Consider the following 14,827-nt stretch of genomic DNA (forward strand, 5'->3'; position numbering starts at 1 on the left):
GCAATCAGGATTTCTGCTGGAGTCCGCCTCCTTCTGTGATGTATGTATGATGTTTTGGGGGGTGGTCTTGGGCTACAGGGTGGGCAGTTTCAAAAGTCTATATAAGGGCTTGCGTACCATTGTTCAGGGTTCTCCTCCCTCCTGCGTGTGGTGAGTGAGGACCTTTAATAAAGATCAGGCTTACTAGCCTCTTTGCTTCTCAATATTCTCTGGTTAGCCTCTGCTTTTTTCTCCCACTGATAGGGAATCCACTTAAGGACTCTATACGGGCTCTTGGATAAGGGAAAGGGAGCAGTTTTTTCTTATAACAGCTTGCATGAGTTTTAATTTGTTTTTACTTTTTGTATGTCCTGGATTTTGACTGTAGGTTTTTTTAGTGATTATATTACCATTTTGTCTTTTTTTGCAAACAACTCCCCTCCCCCCATATCAATGAGAGGAGCGAGCCAGAAGTAAATCGCACTGTGCAAGTTTGTGTTAACTCATTATTAACTCATTATTAGGCCTAATGAGCACAGCAACTCATTTCCAGCAGGTCTGGCCCTCATGAAGTGGTTGCAGAAACAGAAGGTCTCCACTTTCCCACAGCTGCCTAAGTGCCTTCCTCTCCAGGGTTTTCCCCAAGACTGTGCCTGCATGGAGCTAACTTATTTTCATGCCTCTTCTCTTTTTGGCAGACCTGGGAGAAGGGAGCTTGTCACAGCAGGAGAGGGAGACACCTGTGACTCTTCACAAGCCTAGCCCATCTCTGCCTCCTGGCCTCCCTCCTCTCCTGCTTCAGCTTCTGCCTCTGAGTCTGGACTTCTCTCTGCCACAGACACTCCCAGCTCACTGAGGTGGAATCTACACACATATTAAAAAATGCTGTGAAAATGCTTTTTTTAAAAAACGTTTTGAAAAAGACATTGAATTTGCCATAGCTCACTGTCGCCATCTTGTGTCCCCTTTGTATATTTCACTTAAAACGTTTTCTTTTCAGCTGTATAGCTGAGTCCTAAGCCTTGTTATCTCCTCAGCTTCCCACACCTCCTTGTCCCTGTCTGTTCCCTCTTCTCCCTCTGACCACTCATGGTCATCCCACCACACTCCCCTGGACTCTGGGCTTCTTCATCCCACTGTTCCTCTGCAACCAACCAGTCAGTGGCATTAAATTTCATGAAGTAAATAAGTACGTGTAGAGGCAGAGGGGCAGCTGTGAGTCTATAAATGGTGGCTGAAGAGAACTCTGTGGGGAAACTGACACACAGAGAGACCCTGCTTTCCCCTGCCAGGCTTTCCCTTAACCCTCCTGCCTCCAAGTTATTTACTATAGACATGTTCCCTCCTTTACCTTCCTGTTCCCTCCCTCACCCCTACCTTTAGACCATGGGTAGGCAAACTAAGGCCCGGGGGGGCGGATCCGGCCCAATCGTCTTCTAAATCCGGCCTACGGACGGTCCGGGAATCAGCATGTTTTTACATGAGGAGAATGTGTCCTTTTATTTAAAATGCATCTCTGGGTTATTTGTGGGGCATAAGAATTTGTTCATTATTTTTTTCAAAATATAGTCCTGCCCCCCAAAAGGTCTGAGGGACAGTGGACCGGCCCCCTGCTGAAAAAGTTTGCTGACCCCTGGTTTAGACTTTGGGAAGTAGGCAATGAAGACCGCGTGATGATGACTGACTAGTTCAAATATAGTATAGAGAGATAAGGAATGAGGCTCACACCTGAACTTCAGTAATACAAATAGGACACCAGAACGAATGAGGATAATAAAAACAGACCTCAATAAAAAAGCTCAGGCCGCAATTCACTTCAGATTGCATCAGCTCCAAACTGCTAGCAAAATTAAACTTTATTATATCCTTATTCACATACAGTGATTCCAGAACCATGCGAAGCAGACATATACATAAACAGATGTCTGCCAGCCTGCAAAACGCTTACCCAGGAATAAACTGCATTGACCTCAGTAGGGTCTACTATTGAGTAGAGATGGAAGAGGAATCAATTGTAAATGAATTTATACACATATTCCATCTCAGACAAGCTTTGCCCACATCAAACCATCTTTTGCATCATCTGCCTGCTTATATCCAAGCAGCTCATGAATAGGACACACATAATACACACAAAAGAGTCACACCCATGCTGCCGTATAGTTCTACATCATGATTTTATAAGTAATAAAATACTGAACTGTATTTTTATACAGTTATGTGCATTGTTGAAAGTACCTGTTCATCTACTGGTTACTTTAGGAAACCTGGAATCTATATTCATATGTGTATAATATCACAGATAATAATGCATATCATATGCAAGAATAGTTCATATTTTTTATCAGAACTGGAGGTTGGGGGAATAACTTGCTTGTCAGCGAGATCAAGGAGCGAAATGAGAATTTTAAGAAAATCTGTGCAGTGAAGCTCAGCATCGAGATGTTCAAACAAAATGCAACCCTACCTTTGAGCAGGCATGTATGGGAAGGAACTGCAAAGCAGCTTCCGTTCTCCCCAAAGTCCTTTCAACTTTCCTCTCTGTCCCTCTCTCCAGTCGAGCATGCTTCTCCTAAGTGTTCTCCAATTCACTATTTCAGCAGCCTTAACAACAACCCTGTAAGGTAGACTGGCTCTATTAGCCCACATATTCCAGACTACAAGTGGAATTTACAGCAAGAGGCAGTGGCTTGCTTTAGCTGAGATTAGAACCTGTGGCTACAGGTGCAAAACTCTTAAACAGGGTGATAAACCCAGGCTTAGCCAGGAGGTCATTCCAAGGGAAGCCAAATTTGGGCCCCTTCCCAATTGCCCTGGGGGTCCTTGTGCCCCAAATGTTCAAGGAAACATGGTGATCATTTGATCCTCCTAGACTGGGGTGCTGTCAGGGCAGGACTTGGGGCACACAACCAGAGTCCAACTCGGCTGAATGAACAGGAGGCTCCACAAATACAACAGGACTGGTTTTCTCACCACGTCTTGAAGCCTCGTGCCCCAGAGAGAAGCAGAGAACGGTCACCACCCACCAGGCCAAGTTTAAGAGAAGACCATTGCCTTCCTTCCAAAGTTAGAGAAGCGCCCTCATCGCATCCAGCACAGCCCACCTGCCAGCCAAACAAGAATAACTCATTCAAGTTCCCACCCCTGTTTGTCGGGTGAGCTTCCTGTGCCTCCAACAGCTGCAGGGCACTATTTCAAACAAAAACAAAAAGCAAAACAGCAGAGGAACCGTCCCCAAGCATGACATCTTCTGAGCGAAAAAAGCAACCCCTCTGCATGATCTCCCTGCTTGTTGTTATGCAACCATTCATAGCCCAAGTTGGGGGGGGGGGGAGAAGTTGGCAACCCTGAACTCCCTGCAAAAGCTGGAAAGAGAGGTAAACAAATGAGAGCTGCAACAAAATGTTGTAGTATAGGATGCCCTGCACAGGTTTCCAGCCAGCCATGCCATTTTCCAGGTTACTCCATTCCTCCTCTCCCCCCCCCCGGTTTCTCTCCAACAGTCCATGCCTACTGAGCATGCTCAGTCCCAGTGCCCCCTCCCCAATTAGGACTTCTTCCCCCTTATAAAACAAGATTTTTGTACAACAATTCCGCAAAACCTGAGCCTGCTGCCCTAATTCTGAGTGGGTAGTGCTGTTTTTACATTTAAAAAAGGATCCATACTCCTGAGAATAAGTCCATTGCCTGTATACAGATGATTAGAAATCACCCCATGGGGGCAGTGTGATGACAACATTACGTTTTTATGTATATAGGGAGATACATGGAAATGTAGGGCAAAGGTGTTGTGCAGAGTAAGGCTTCAGAGCCCCAGATCTGCTTTATTTCATCTCTTTTACCACAGAGTCTTTTAAGTAGATGGGGCAGCGGACCTGGGGTTCAGTTGGTGTCTTCCTAAAGCTATAGAGTGAAGCTCTTGGCAGAGGTGACATTCGAACTCAAGTCCTAATTCAGTTTGCAAACCAGGGGGCTCACAAAACTCAGCTATCAAATACAGGCAACAATATATATATATTTAAGAATGTGCAGGATCCCACCTTTCCCTTGTTGACAGACTTCCCAACTTTTTTTTTTAACCAACCTCTGCGCTTGTGCAGCTTGATCTGCAAACATTGGCAGTTGATTGATATTTGCCTCTGTGCTGTGAACAGCTTTGCCTGCTGGTTTCTGGAGAAGGAGAGGCTGCTAAAAGCACAACAATGATTTGCCGCTGAGTAATCGCAACTATCTCCCAAACCGAGCAGCTGCTATCCTACTGGATTTCATTTTAGGGAATCTCAAGTTTAAATCTCTGCCAGTCCCAACATGTGATGGGTGAATTCAGGCTGCCTACTCTGAGCTTAACCTGTCTGACAAGGGTACTGTAAAATTAAAGTTCCAGGGCCTTAGCAAGACAGTTATTTTCAGGTGAGATCCAATCACATACCAGCTTATTTACACTGCACAATTCTAGTCTTGTGTGACCAGCCTCCTTCCCCAAAAGTTCAGACCTTTTGCAGTAAGACGAGTGATGAGAAAAGGCAGCGGAACATGTGGGGGGGAGTAATTTAATTTTCCCCCTCCCCAATATAATTTTTTTTATTGAATTTCCATTTTTTTACTAATTAACCTCAGATTAAATAGTTACATTGTTTCATGTCTTGACTTCCCACCCACACTTCCACAGTCTTTTCATTCAAACTCTTTTCTACTGCGTTATAGATCAAATTCTCGTGTGTTACCAAAATCCCTCTAATACTTTATCGTTTTTGTTTCGCTGCTCCTATCTCGAATCCTGCCCGCGATTTTGTTTCATGCTTTTCCAAATAGTCCAAAAAAGGCCTCCATTGTTCTATAAAAAGTTCATTGTTCTGATCTCTTAATATTGCCGTCAGCTTTGCCATTCCTGCATAGTCCATAGCTTTCAAAAAACATCCCTTCTTTGGGGTGGAGTAATTTAACACCTACTTGGTTCAACACTGCATACCGTTCCCGCAAACAAATCATAATGAAGGTTCAATAAATTAACCAGTGCCATTTAATCTCCCTGCAAACAAATCAGAATGAATATTGAGCAAACAGGCCATGTAGACAAGCCCTTGGAATGATATTTTAACCCCTGCATCTTAATAACATTGCTAGAAAAGCAAACGTTCAGTTTTAAAAGGCAATGGGCTTTAGGACTGGTCTAAGGCATTTTGCTGGCATCTTTCCTGTTAGAAGAAGCTGTCCATCTGTCTCAGAGTTATCTACAGCAGTGTTCTTTGATCTAGGGTCCTGAGATGCTGTTGGACTACAGCTCCCAGCATCCATCACCATCGGCTAAGATGACTGGGGGTGATGGGAGTTGTAGTCCAAGAACACGTGGAGACCCAAGGCTGAAGAGCACTGGTCTACACCAAGGGTAGACAACACAGTAGCTTCCAGATATTGTGGACTCCCACCAGCCAGCCACAGTCAGCATGGCCAGTGGTCAAGGATGATGGGAGCTGTAGTCCAATAGCATCTGGAGGGCCACAGCTTCCCCATCCCTGGTGTAGACGATACTGAGCCGGAAAGACCAATGGTTTGATGTGCTAACTTCTTCTGCTCGCTCCTCCAGAGGACAGCGGTGCCTTGTATAAGGGAGAACATCTTTCAGAGTTCACAGTAAAGTAGCCATGGGCTTTGAAAGGTAGTGTGGCTTGTTTTGCAGCTGGAGTGGTGAGCCTTGGGTTCAAATCCCCATGCAGCTCTGAAGAAGACTGGGTGATCTTGGACCAATCCCTTGGGCAGCCTCTTCCCTCCATCGCTCAGGTGTGGTATAGTAACAGTTCAGGCTGGAACCTGGGTGAACATGAGGATAACTTTACCTGTAGCGATGCCCTGAGTTTCTTAGTGGATGGGCAAGACATGCGAGCACAATTATTAATAATTAGATAGAGGGGTTCCAACTTCCTGGGAGAGGCAAATATTAGTTTAGAGTCCAGGCTGCAGATTTGCTGAAGTACCAGTGGGGATGGGGGAGCTATTTTTATAGGATTTGACAATACCATTTTCCATGGACAATTCAAAGATGTGGGCTTTGGATCTATGAAGGTATGAGTGATGTTTCTGTGCCCAGATTTCCAGTCTGAGGAGGCTATTAGCTGCCCAACCCCCTGTGCACTCAGACTTTGGTTGTAAGAACTCCAACCCCCAACCTCTCGGTATGGACCATTTCCCTAAAAATTGTCATGTCTCAATATACACAGCATCTTAAAAAAAAAAATAGACAGCATCTTAAAAAGTAGCGACATCACCTTGCCAACAAAGGTCCATATAGTAAAAGCTATGGTTTTCCCAGTAGTGATGTATGGAAGTGAGAGCTGGACCATAAAGAAGGCTGATCGCCGAAGAATTGATGCTTTTGAATTATGGTGCTGGAGGAGACTCTTGAGAGTCCCATGGACTGCAAGAAGATCAAACGTATCCATTCTTAAGGAAATCGGCCCTGAGTGCTCACTGGAAGGACAGATCCTGAAGCTGAGGCTCCAATACTTTGGCCACCTCATGAGAAGAGAAGACTCCCTGGAAAAGACCCTGATGTTGGGAAAGATGGAGCGCACAAGGAGAAGGGGACAACAGAGGACGAGATGATTGGACAGTGTTCTCGAAGCTACCAGCATGAATTTGACCAAACTGCGGGAGACAGTGGAAGACAGAAGTGCCTGGTGTGCTCTGGTCCAGGGGGGCATGAAGAGTCAGACACGACTAAATGACTAAACAACAACAACAATATGTGCTGGTAAATAAGCTGCCACAGATCTTTCTAAGAACAGGCGGCAAAAATAGATTCTTCGCTTGCGCTGTTCTTACAGAGCAGGCGGCTGCCATCGGAACAAAGGTTTCTAAAACACACACAGCCTTGCAGCTTTGCTGTGATCACACTCCTGCTGCTTTAACAGGTCTGAAATCGACACGCTTAGGTGCTACTCTGCCAGTACATTTCCCTCTAGGATTCTTGCTCCTCAAAGATGCCTGCTATTCTAGTCCGCCACACCAAGCCAGCCAGCGAGACATTAAGGTGGTAATTGAAGGCACTTTCCAAATATAATACTCGGAGGGGAAATTATCATTGCCAGCTCTTGTAGAGAGATGTTGCTATTCCTGTAGCACAATGTCTTTTTAGATGTGTGATTTTGCTTTTCCTGATTAGCACTATAGTTTTCAGCTTGCCCAGTGGGGACAGGAATACATTGTCAGCTCATTGCTATCTGAGATTGACAGGAAGGTGGATAAGCAAGGAGGTAACCGATGGAGTGTGGGTTGCAAGACACACAGAGGAAGATTTTGGGTTGTATTGCGCGCTAGTCGTATCCATTGAAATTCATAGGCATAGCTAACTTAGGATCTGCTCTGTATAGAACCAGTCTATCTATCTATCTACCGTATTTTTCGCTCTATAAGACGCACCAGACCACAAGACGCACCTAGTTTTTGGAGGAGGAAAACAAGAAAAAAATATTCTGAATCTCAGAAGCCAGAACAGCAAGAGGGATCACTGCACAGTGAAAGCAGCAATCCCTCTTGCTGTTCTGGCTTCTAGGATAGCTGCGCAGCCTGCATTCGCTCCATAAGACGCACTCACATTTCCCCTTACATTTTAGGAGGGGAAAAGTGAGTCTTATAGAGCAAAAAATACGGTATCTATCTATCTATCTATCTATCTATCTATCTATCATCTATCTATCTATCTATCTATCTATCATCTATCTATCTATCTATCTATCTATCTATCTATCATCTATCTACAGTATCTATCTATCTATCTATCTATCTATCATCTATCTATCATCTATATCTATCTATCTATCATCTATCTATCTATCTATCTATCTATCATCTATCTATTTGGGTTTAGAGTACCAGTTGCAAAAGTTATTTCTCTTATTCTGGATGAATGATTCATGTATATTATGTAGGAAACTTCCTAGTTGTGTCATTGGAATTAGTAGCTCTTTTTTTTCTTTTTTGAGTTATAGGGAATTTTATTTTAATTTTTTTATAAATTTCTTATTAGCTTTTTCACATTTTTATACACTTTAACTCTAACCAATTCAAACATTAAATTACAAGGTCCTCTGAACCTTCAGAATCCCTCCCCTCCCAACCATAGGTTCTTATATTTAAAGTTTAAGTTTTCTTCATCTTATGCTTTATCCAACTATTGTATATCCCTAATCATCACAATCCATTTCACATTACAAATGCCATTACAATTAGTACTATTAGTAACGCGGGGTCAGCCGCTGGTGGCTGCTGAATTAAATCTGGCCCAGTTGGTAGACCGAGAGACATTTAATCTGAGGGTCGTGGGTTCGAGTCATATGTCGGTGGGTTGGACTAGATGACCCTTGTGGTCCCTTTCAACTCTACATTTCTAAGACTCTTTCCTTGCTTTTAAAGACATAAGACAAGGCAATTCATTACTCCAGAAGAAACGGGGTAGGGGGGGAGAAACATCTCTAGAAATGGAGTCTTAAAACAGGTAATTTGGTGAGAGGAAATCTAGCCTGATAGCCTCCTTCTCTTCTCAAAGAGTACTGCCCCCCCCCCAAAAAAACCCTAGCTGAATTCTAACATGTTCTCACTGGGCTGTAACCAACTAAGTTCTATGTTGAGCAGAATCATTGAAATTAATGGACCTGAAGGAGTCACGCCCATTAATTTCAATAGGGCTCCTCTGGGTAGGGATAGCATCGAATAAAACCCATAATCATTTAACGTAGATGTGTTTGTTGCCTCTTCAACACCATTAATAAATGCATGTATGTATTTGCAGACTTAAAATGCATTCAGTATAATAATGAAAAATCAAATTACTTTCAAGGGATGCTTATAAAAACAGGGTGTTTTTTTTTAAAACAAACCTCTCATTTAGGAGGAGGACTGATCCCCTTCCTCCCGAATACAGCATGGTTTTATTCAGTATATTATTGAGTTTGTTCTGAAACTCAATAAAAATTATTTTTTAAAAGAAAACCCTCACATTTAGCACAATCTTATACATGTTTTAGCAAATGGAAGTCCCAGTGTATTCAATGTTCATTCCTCAGAAGTAAGGTGCAACCCAGTCAGAGGGGTGGGGTACAAATAAATATTATTATTATTATTATTATTATTATTATTATTACAGTTCTAATGGGGGATGGGGGGTTGGTGCCAGCTGGTACAACCATAATCTTTGCCCTTTAAACACTTTTTTTTTTTTTGGTCATTCTCCAAATCAGTAAAAGTGGTTCAAGTGAGTTCAGAGAGAGGTGAACATTCAGGATGGTGAACAGAGGCTAACAGCACAATCCTGTGTACATATTATTATGTACACTATGTTCTATGGAGCTTACTCCCTAATAAGTGTGTCTATTTAGCACTGTCACTTTTGCGATCTTGTGTGCGCAAAACACACACACAAAAGCACACGAGCTTTGGGAACGTTTCAAAGCAGATCCAGAAACGCAGAGGTCACGATCACAGACATCGCAAAGGAGTTTGGAACAAAAAAAAACCCCTGGTTTTGTTTTGTTTTTAAAGCAGTGCAGAGACTATAAAGGATTTACAGTGCAATCTTGTACACGCCTACTCATTCAGCTTGCTGGGACTTACTCAAAGATAAATGTCTATAGGGTTGCAATGTTTAACATGGTGTAAACTTTAGACAGTTAGAAACAGCAAGTGTTTTAAAAGGCTATTTCAGTCCCCCAATTATTTTAGAGCAGAGCATATATCACCACTGTAAATGATCTCTCAGGCCAGAGGACCAGAGGAGGATGGCTATGGGAAAACCTCTGCTGCTTTTTTATTTTTATTTTTCTACTTTCCCTTATTTTCCTGCACTCTTTTCATCTAGATCCTGCCTTACTCCAGATCTTCCCTCTTTCGGAATATTGAACTCTGCACTGTTTGGAGCACCCTCCAAAATATTTACCTGTCTGTAAATTTAGAGCACCACGCCCTCTTAAAGCAGTTGCCTAGAGGTCTGTCTTTATTGTCACCTTTACCCTTGCATTTCACAGGTAAGGTATTTTGTTTTGTGGGAAACACTTCTTTCATTGGATCCATACTGTCCGGTTTTGCTTCGACTGGATCAGCTCATTTTGGCTATGTTTGCAACATCCATTGAAAGCAATTTCCCTCCCACCCAAGAAGCCTAGAAACAAGGGTGCTGGTAATTGTACCTCTTAGGGGTAAACTACAGTTCCCAAGATTATTATTTTTTTTTGGGGGGGGGTTTCCATGTATGTAACACTGCCTTTATCACTATTTACTTGTTTTTATAATTGCATGATGATATTATCAGAACGGACCCTGGAATATGATGGGGAAGGGCATTCAATAAATCATACAAATAAAAATAATAATTGCTCTTCTTATTACTATTAGTTTAGTAGCTCAGTTCTTTGCAGTTTACTCAGAAGCCCCCCTGTGCCTAAGGTGGGCTTTACCCCCTAGATAAGTGCCTGTTTCATGTGGCAATGGATCTGGCCTCAGCACAGGGGGCAAAAAGGTCAACCGCAGTTCATCAACGGACCACTGGCTGGTGGCCTCTACTGGATCACATGCCTAATATCTACAGGTTACTGGGATCCTGGCAAAGGACAGCGAACTGGTTAGGTCTCGGCCGGTTCCAGCAAGCCATTGACTTTTGCTACTTGAGCAAAGAGTATACACTCTGAGGATCATTCAACAGATATTAGTTCTGCTTTCTCTCGCAAGCGAGGCTGAGTCTGCCCTCTATTTAAAACGCATCTGTAGCCTGTGTGTGTGTGTGTGTGTGTGTGTGTGTGTGTGTGTGTGTGTAGTTAAAAACTAGAAGGCTGAACTGTGCTAGATTATCTCCAAAGGTCTCTTCTATCTCTCATGATTCTGTGACTCAAAGCCAGCCCACGCTGGTGCTATTTCACCTTTGAGGATTCCTCCGGTTCCCGGAAGCTGCTCCTTCCATCCCATTCCTCGATTCTCTGCCTTCATTTCATAGCTACAGATTGTGGCATGACTGAGTAATTCACTATGAGATGGCTCTTTTCAGTTCCTTCCGAAAAACTTGCTAGACCGATACAGCCCCCTGCAGCTGTGTACATATATTATACATTGGTATGCATCGATTTGCAACTGCCTCATCACCCCATTCATCACTTACCTCTCACTGCATGGATCCCACCAAATCCCAAAACCTTCCTGTAAGTCCCGAGAAAGTAGGGATCCTCCTTAGATCTTCCTTCTTTTCCCACAAGACTTGGGCTGTGCTGGCCCTGGGGTCGTGAATCCACCGCTCCATTTTAACCACAAGGGCAGAAATCTTTGGAAACAAGCAGGGGGAAGAAAAAAAAAGAAGAATATCCAACTTTCCCCCTACTCCTCTGGAGGAAAATGTATATATAAATATAGTTCCTCTTTTTCTAAAACAAAACAAAACAAAACAAAAAAACTAATGCCCAGGAATATCCAATACAAGTGAATTTAATGTCAAACCCTTCTATCCCATGGGAGCTGGCGACAGGCTCAAGTGGGGTTGGGGAAGGGACAGAGGATCCATCTTCCCCTCCCCACGGAAAAAAATAACAAGAATAATAAGTCTTCTTTGAGTTGTTCAGTTTAATCCCGGCTCAAATCTTGGCAGGCTTGCGCTTGGCGTGATAGGAAGGTGCTGTCCTGATTCGCACTGTGAAGTTGTGGTCACTTTCTCCTCTTTTGCTGTGTGCTGTTGGTGGCTTGGGCTATTTGATCTGGAGGGGGGGTGATGCTGCTGCAGTTCAGTGCAGTTGGCTTCCCAGCGAAGGCTCCCTCTCTCTCTCTCTCTCTCTCTCTCTCTCTCTCTCTCGGCAGAGCATGTCACACAGGCAACCAGCAGAAGAGAAAGAGAGGGAGAGGAGCTTTCCTTCCCACACTGCTCCACTCCCTCCTACTGCTTCGCTCAAGAACAGCAGCTACTGAATCTCTCTCTCTTATTAGCCACAAGTTCGGCTTCTGCATTTCCTCTTTGGCTACTTGGGCTGGAGCCTGTTCCCTCCCCCCACCCCCAGATTATTTCACCCACAGCCACCATCGCCTTTGTTTTCCCCTCCCCACCTTCATCGCTGCATTCTCTCAGCAAGAAACCGCTATCGGCCGCGGTCCTTTTGTGGGGGGGGGGGGGATGTTTCGAAATGTCCAATTATTCCTGCCCCTCATGGCGAGAGAGAAGCTATGTACTCCTTAAGCAGCTTCAAACACAATGAGATCGTTTTCCCATGCTGTGTTTGGAGTGGCTTTTTTCTTACGTCGCTGTACGCACCGGAGAGGCGGCGAGGATGCCTTCACGCGATGTGCATTACCTGATTAGTTTTCCCACGCCAAACTCCTGTTCAGTGAAGTTGTCCTCTGTGCATGTGCAAAGGCTGTCTCAGATGTACACACCTCAGCTTAACCACGGCTTACCTTTGCAAATCAGATGGAAGCGATATTTCCCAAGAAATGACGGGATGCATACGGATCGTGGCTGGAACTGAGTGTATGCAACTGCAAAAACCAGCCATGGGAGCACATTGGGACTTGTTCAAGAGATGCCAGGAAGAGTTGCTGCGCTCACTAGGCCTGGCTTCCTGAGTTCTCATTTTCTTTGAATAAATTCACTGGCACCGTGTGAGTTATTACTGACCTGGTCCTGACACCCGCTCCTGATAAAAGAGATGACATGGATCTACATACATTCTGTACATGCTGACTTATTTACATGTAGATACAAATGTAGAAGGAATTGCTCTACTTCCATTGAAATAAAAGCCATCCTGTCTTAGTGGGGAAGAAGGTGAGCCCTTGCTCCTGCTCAGCCTAACTTTTCATGTCCTAACTGCTGGTAGGCAACTTCAGTTGCCCTTTCCTGAGTGTTCTCCTTCCTTCTCAGGAATCCCTTTTATTGCAGATACACGACGATTTGTGTCCATGATGGCATTGGAGCAGTTAAACACCATCTCATGGCAAATATGCTTTGCGTCTGCAAAAGCTTCATGGCAGGCATACTGCTTCATTTCCGTTCAGCGCCAGTTCCATATCTTCCTGCTGAAATCCCAAAACCTTTATACCACAAATATTCTGAGGGTCCAGTTTTTGTTCCACTTGCTGAAAGAGCGCCTCTCCAGGCAGCAAGGGTGCACTGGGGAAGCAGAAAGTGATATTTTATCCACAAGGCAGTCCAGTATAAATCTGCCAAGGATTCACTGTACAGTGGATGCTCGGGTTGCGAACGTGATCCGTGCGGGATGCACGTTTGCAACCCGCAGCATTCACAACCCGCGTCTGCGCACAGGCGGGTTGCGATTCAGTGCTTCTGTGCATGCGCAAAGCACGATTTAGCACTTCTGCGCATGCGTGACTGCCGAAACCCAGAAGTAACCCGTTCTGGTACTTCTGGGTTTCAGCAGTCCGCAACCCAAAAAAACGAAACCTGAAGCAGACGCAACATGAGGTACGACTGTAATTAAATAAAACACACACACACAACCCCTCCAATTTGGAGGGGACTTTATCTTTAAGCCAGAGTTGGACCAAAGAGCCCTGCAAATAGAGGGCTGCCCTCTGTGAAATAAGAATCTTGGTCATTCTACAAGAGAGCTAAGAAAGTCCAACTCCCTTGAGGGAGTATAGAAAAGAAGCCCTTTATATATCATCTGGGTGTGCTCTCTTATGCTGTTTACCCAGACTTTTAGAAGACATCTGAAGGCAGCCCTGTTTAGGGAAGCTTTTAATGTTTGATGTATATTTTTTTGGAAGCTGCCCAGAGTGTCTGGAGAAGCCCAGCCAGATGGGTGGGGTATAAGTAATAAATTATTATTATTATTATTATTATTACCCATTTTAGGAATGCTTTTTAAGTTTCAACTTAAGTTTTTCAAAATCCTCACCGGGGTAGACTGTATAGTGTAAATGAAAAAATATACACTGATCAGTTTTATCCTTTGAGGAAAATCTGTACTTTTTCTTGAAGGCACTTAAAAAAGATATAGACAAGTTTCCCACCCACCCCTTCCACAAGATCTCTATTGATCCTTGTTTAATTTTTAGCCTTTCCCCAGATATAAAATAGAAGTTATGCCTGGCTGTTCCACACCCTCCTTTTTAAAAAAAAAACAACCATTGCTGTTATATGGCAAGGAATGGGAAACTCTGTTAGTCTCTGCTTCCCTCACTTTCTCATTTTTCCTAAACTTTAGTTCAGTAGATCTCCGTGTTTCCACATTTTTTTCAAGTCCTCGTGAAAATTCATCAGCGTTTTAGTACAAATTCCTCCTAATACACAAGTTCGTATGTCATTTCCCCCAATAAACGCATTTCCGCCAAGCAATTTCCCCTAATATAATGTCATTTGCACCAATACATGTTTTTTTAAGGGACATGTCACTCCTGCTATATGGATTTTTGTAAACGGTTCTTGGCTTGAGAACTGCATTGCAAATTTCAGAGCAGTGCAAATTTCAAAGAACGGCTCTTTTATCGTTTCCCAAAGTGAGACTTAGGTAGATCTGGGACCTCCCCCCCCCCCCCAGCCATAACTCACCAGAGCTCACCTCTCAGGTGGGCGCCATTGCCATACTAAGAGAACAAGGGAGGTATTCACGATGAGTTCCGGCACCTCTTTTTCTAGGAAAATAACACTTTAAATGCAAACTGAGTTGAAATTCCCCCTCATAACATGGCTTAACAGCAGAGGGAATGATTGGGGGGGGGAGATCTGGCTGTGTCCCAAAACCTAGCCGGAAAGGATGGGAGGGAGAATTGAGACAGCAAATAAGTCGGTGTATGGAGGGAAATGTATCTTTATTACCAAAACCTTTTAATGACTTGTTTTCCCTCCCCTCTCCCATCATTCTGT

The 14,827-nt window shown here is 43.8% G+C and overlaps 1 protein-coding gene across 5 annotated transcripts in view; it reads right to left on the reverse strand.

Annotated features, from left to right (window-relative positions):
* LOC308463017 (ATP-sensitive inward rectifier potassium channel 12) overlaps positions 1-11,853 on the reverse strand; it is a 96,911-nt gene extending 85,058 nt beyond the window's left edge. For 2 of the 5 annotated variants that reach the window (XM_080981158.1, XM_080981156.1), the window contains exon 1: positions 11,120-11,811. The gene's annotated coding sequence lies outside the window, so the exon portion shown is untranslated. Of the gene's footprint in view, positions 1-2,952; positions 3,027-11,119 lie in introns of those variants that run through there. The other 3 variants (XM_080981159.1, XM_080981157.1, XR_013979435.1) reach the window with 2 other exon arrangements.
* Between the last annotated feature and the right edge of the window lie 2,974 nt (positions 11,854-14,827).

The sequence above is a fragment of the Podarcis pityusensis genome (assembly GCF_964106645.2).
Source record: "Podarcis pityusensis genome assembly, chromosome: 14".
Lineage (NCBI taxonomy): Eukaryota > Metazoa > Chordata > Lepidosauria > Squamata > Lacertidae > Podarcis > Podarcis pityusensis.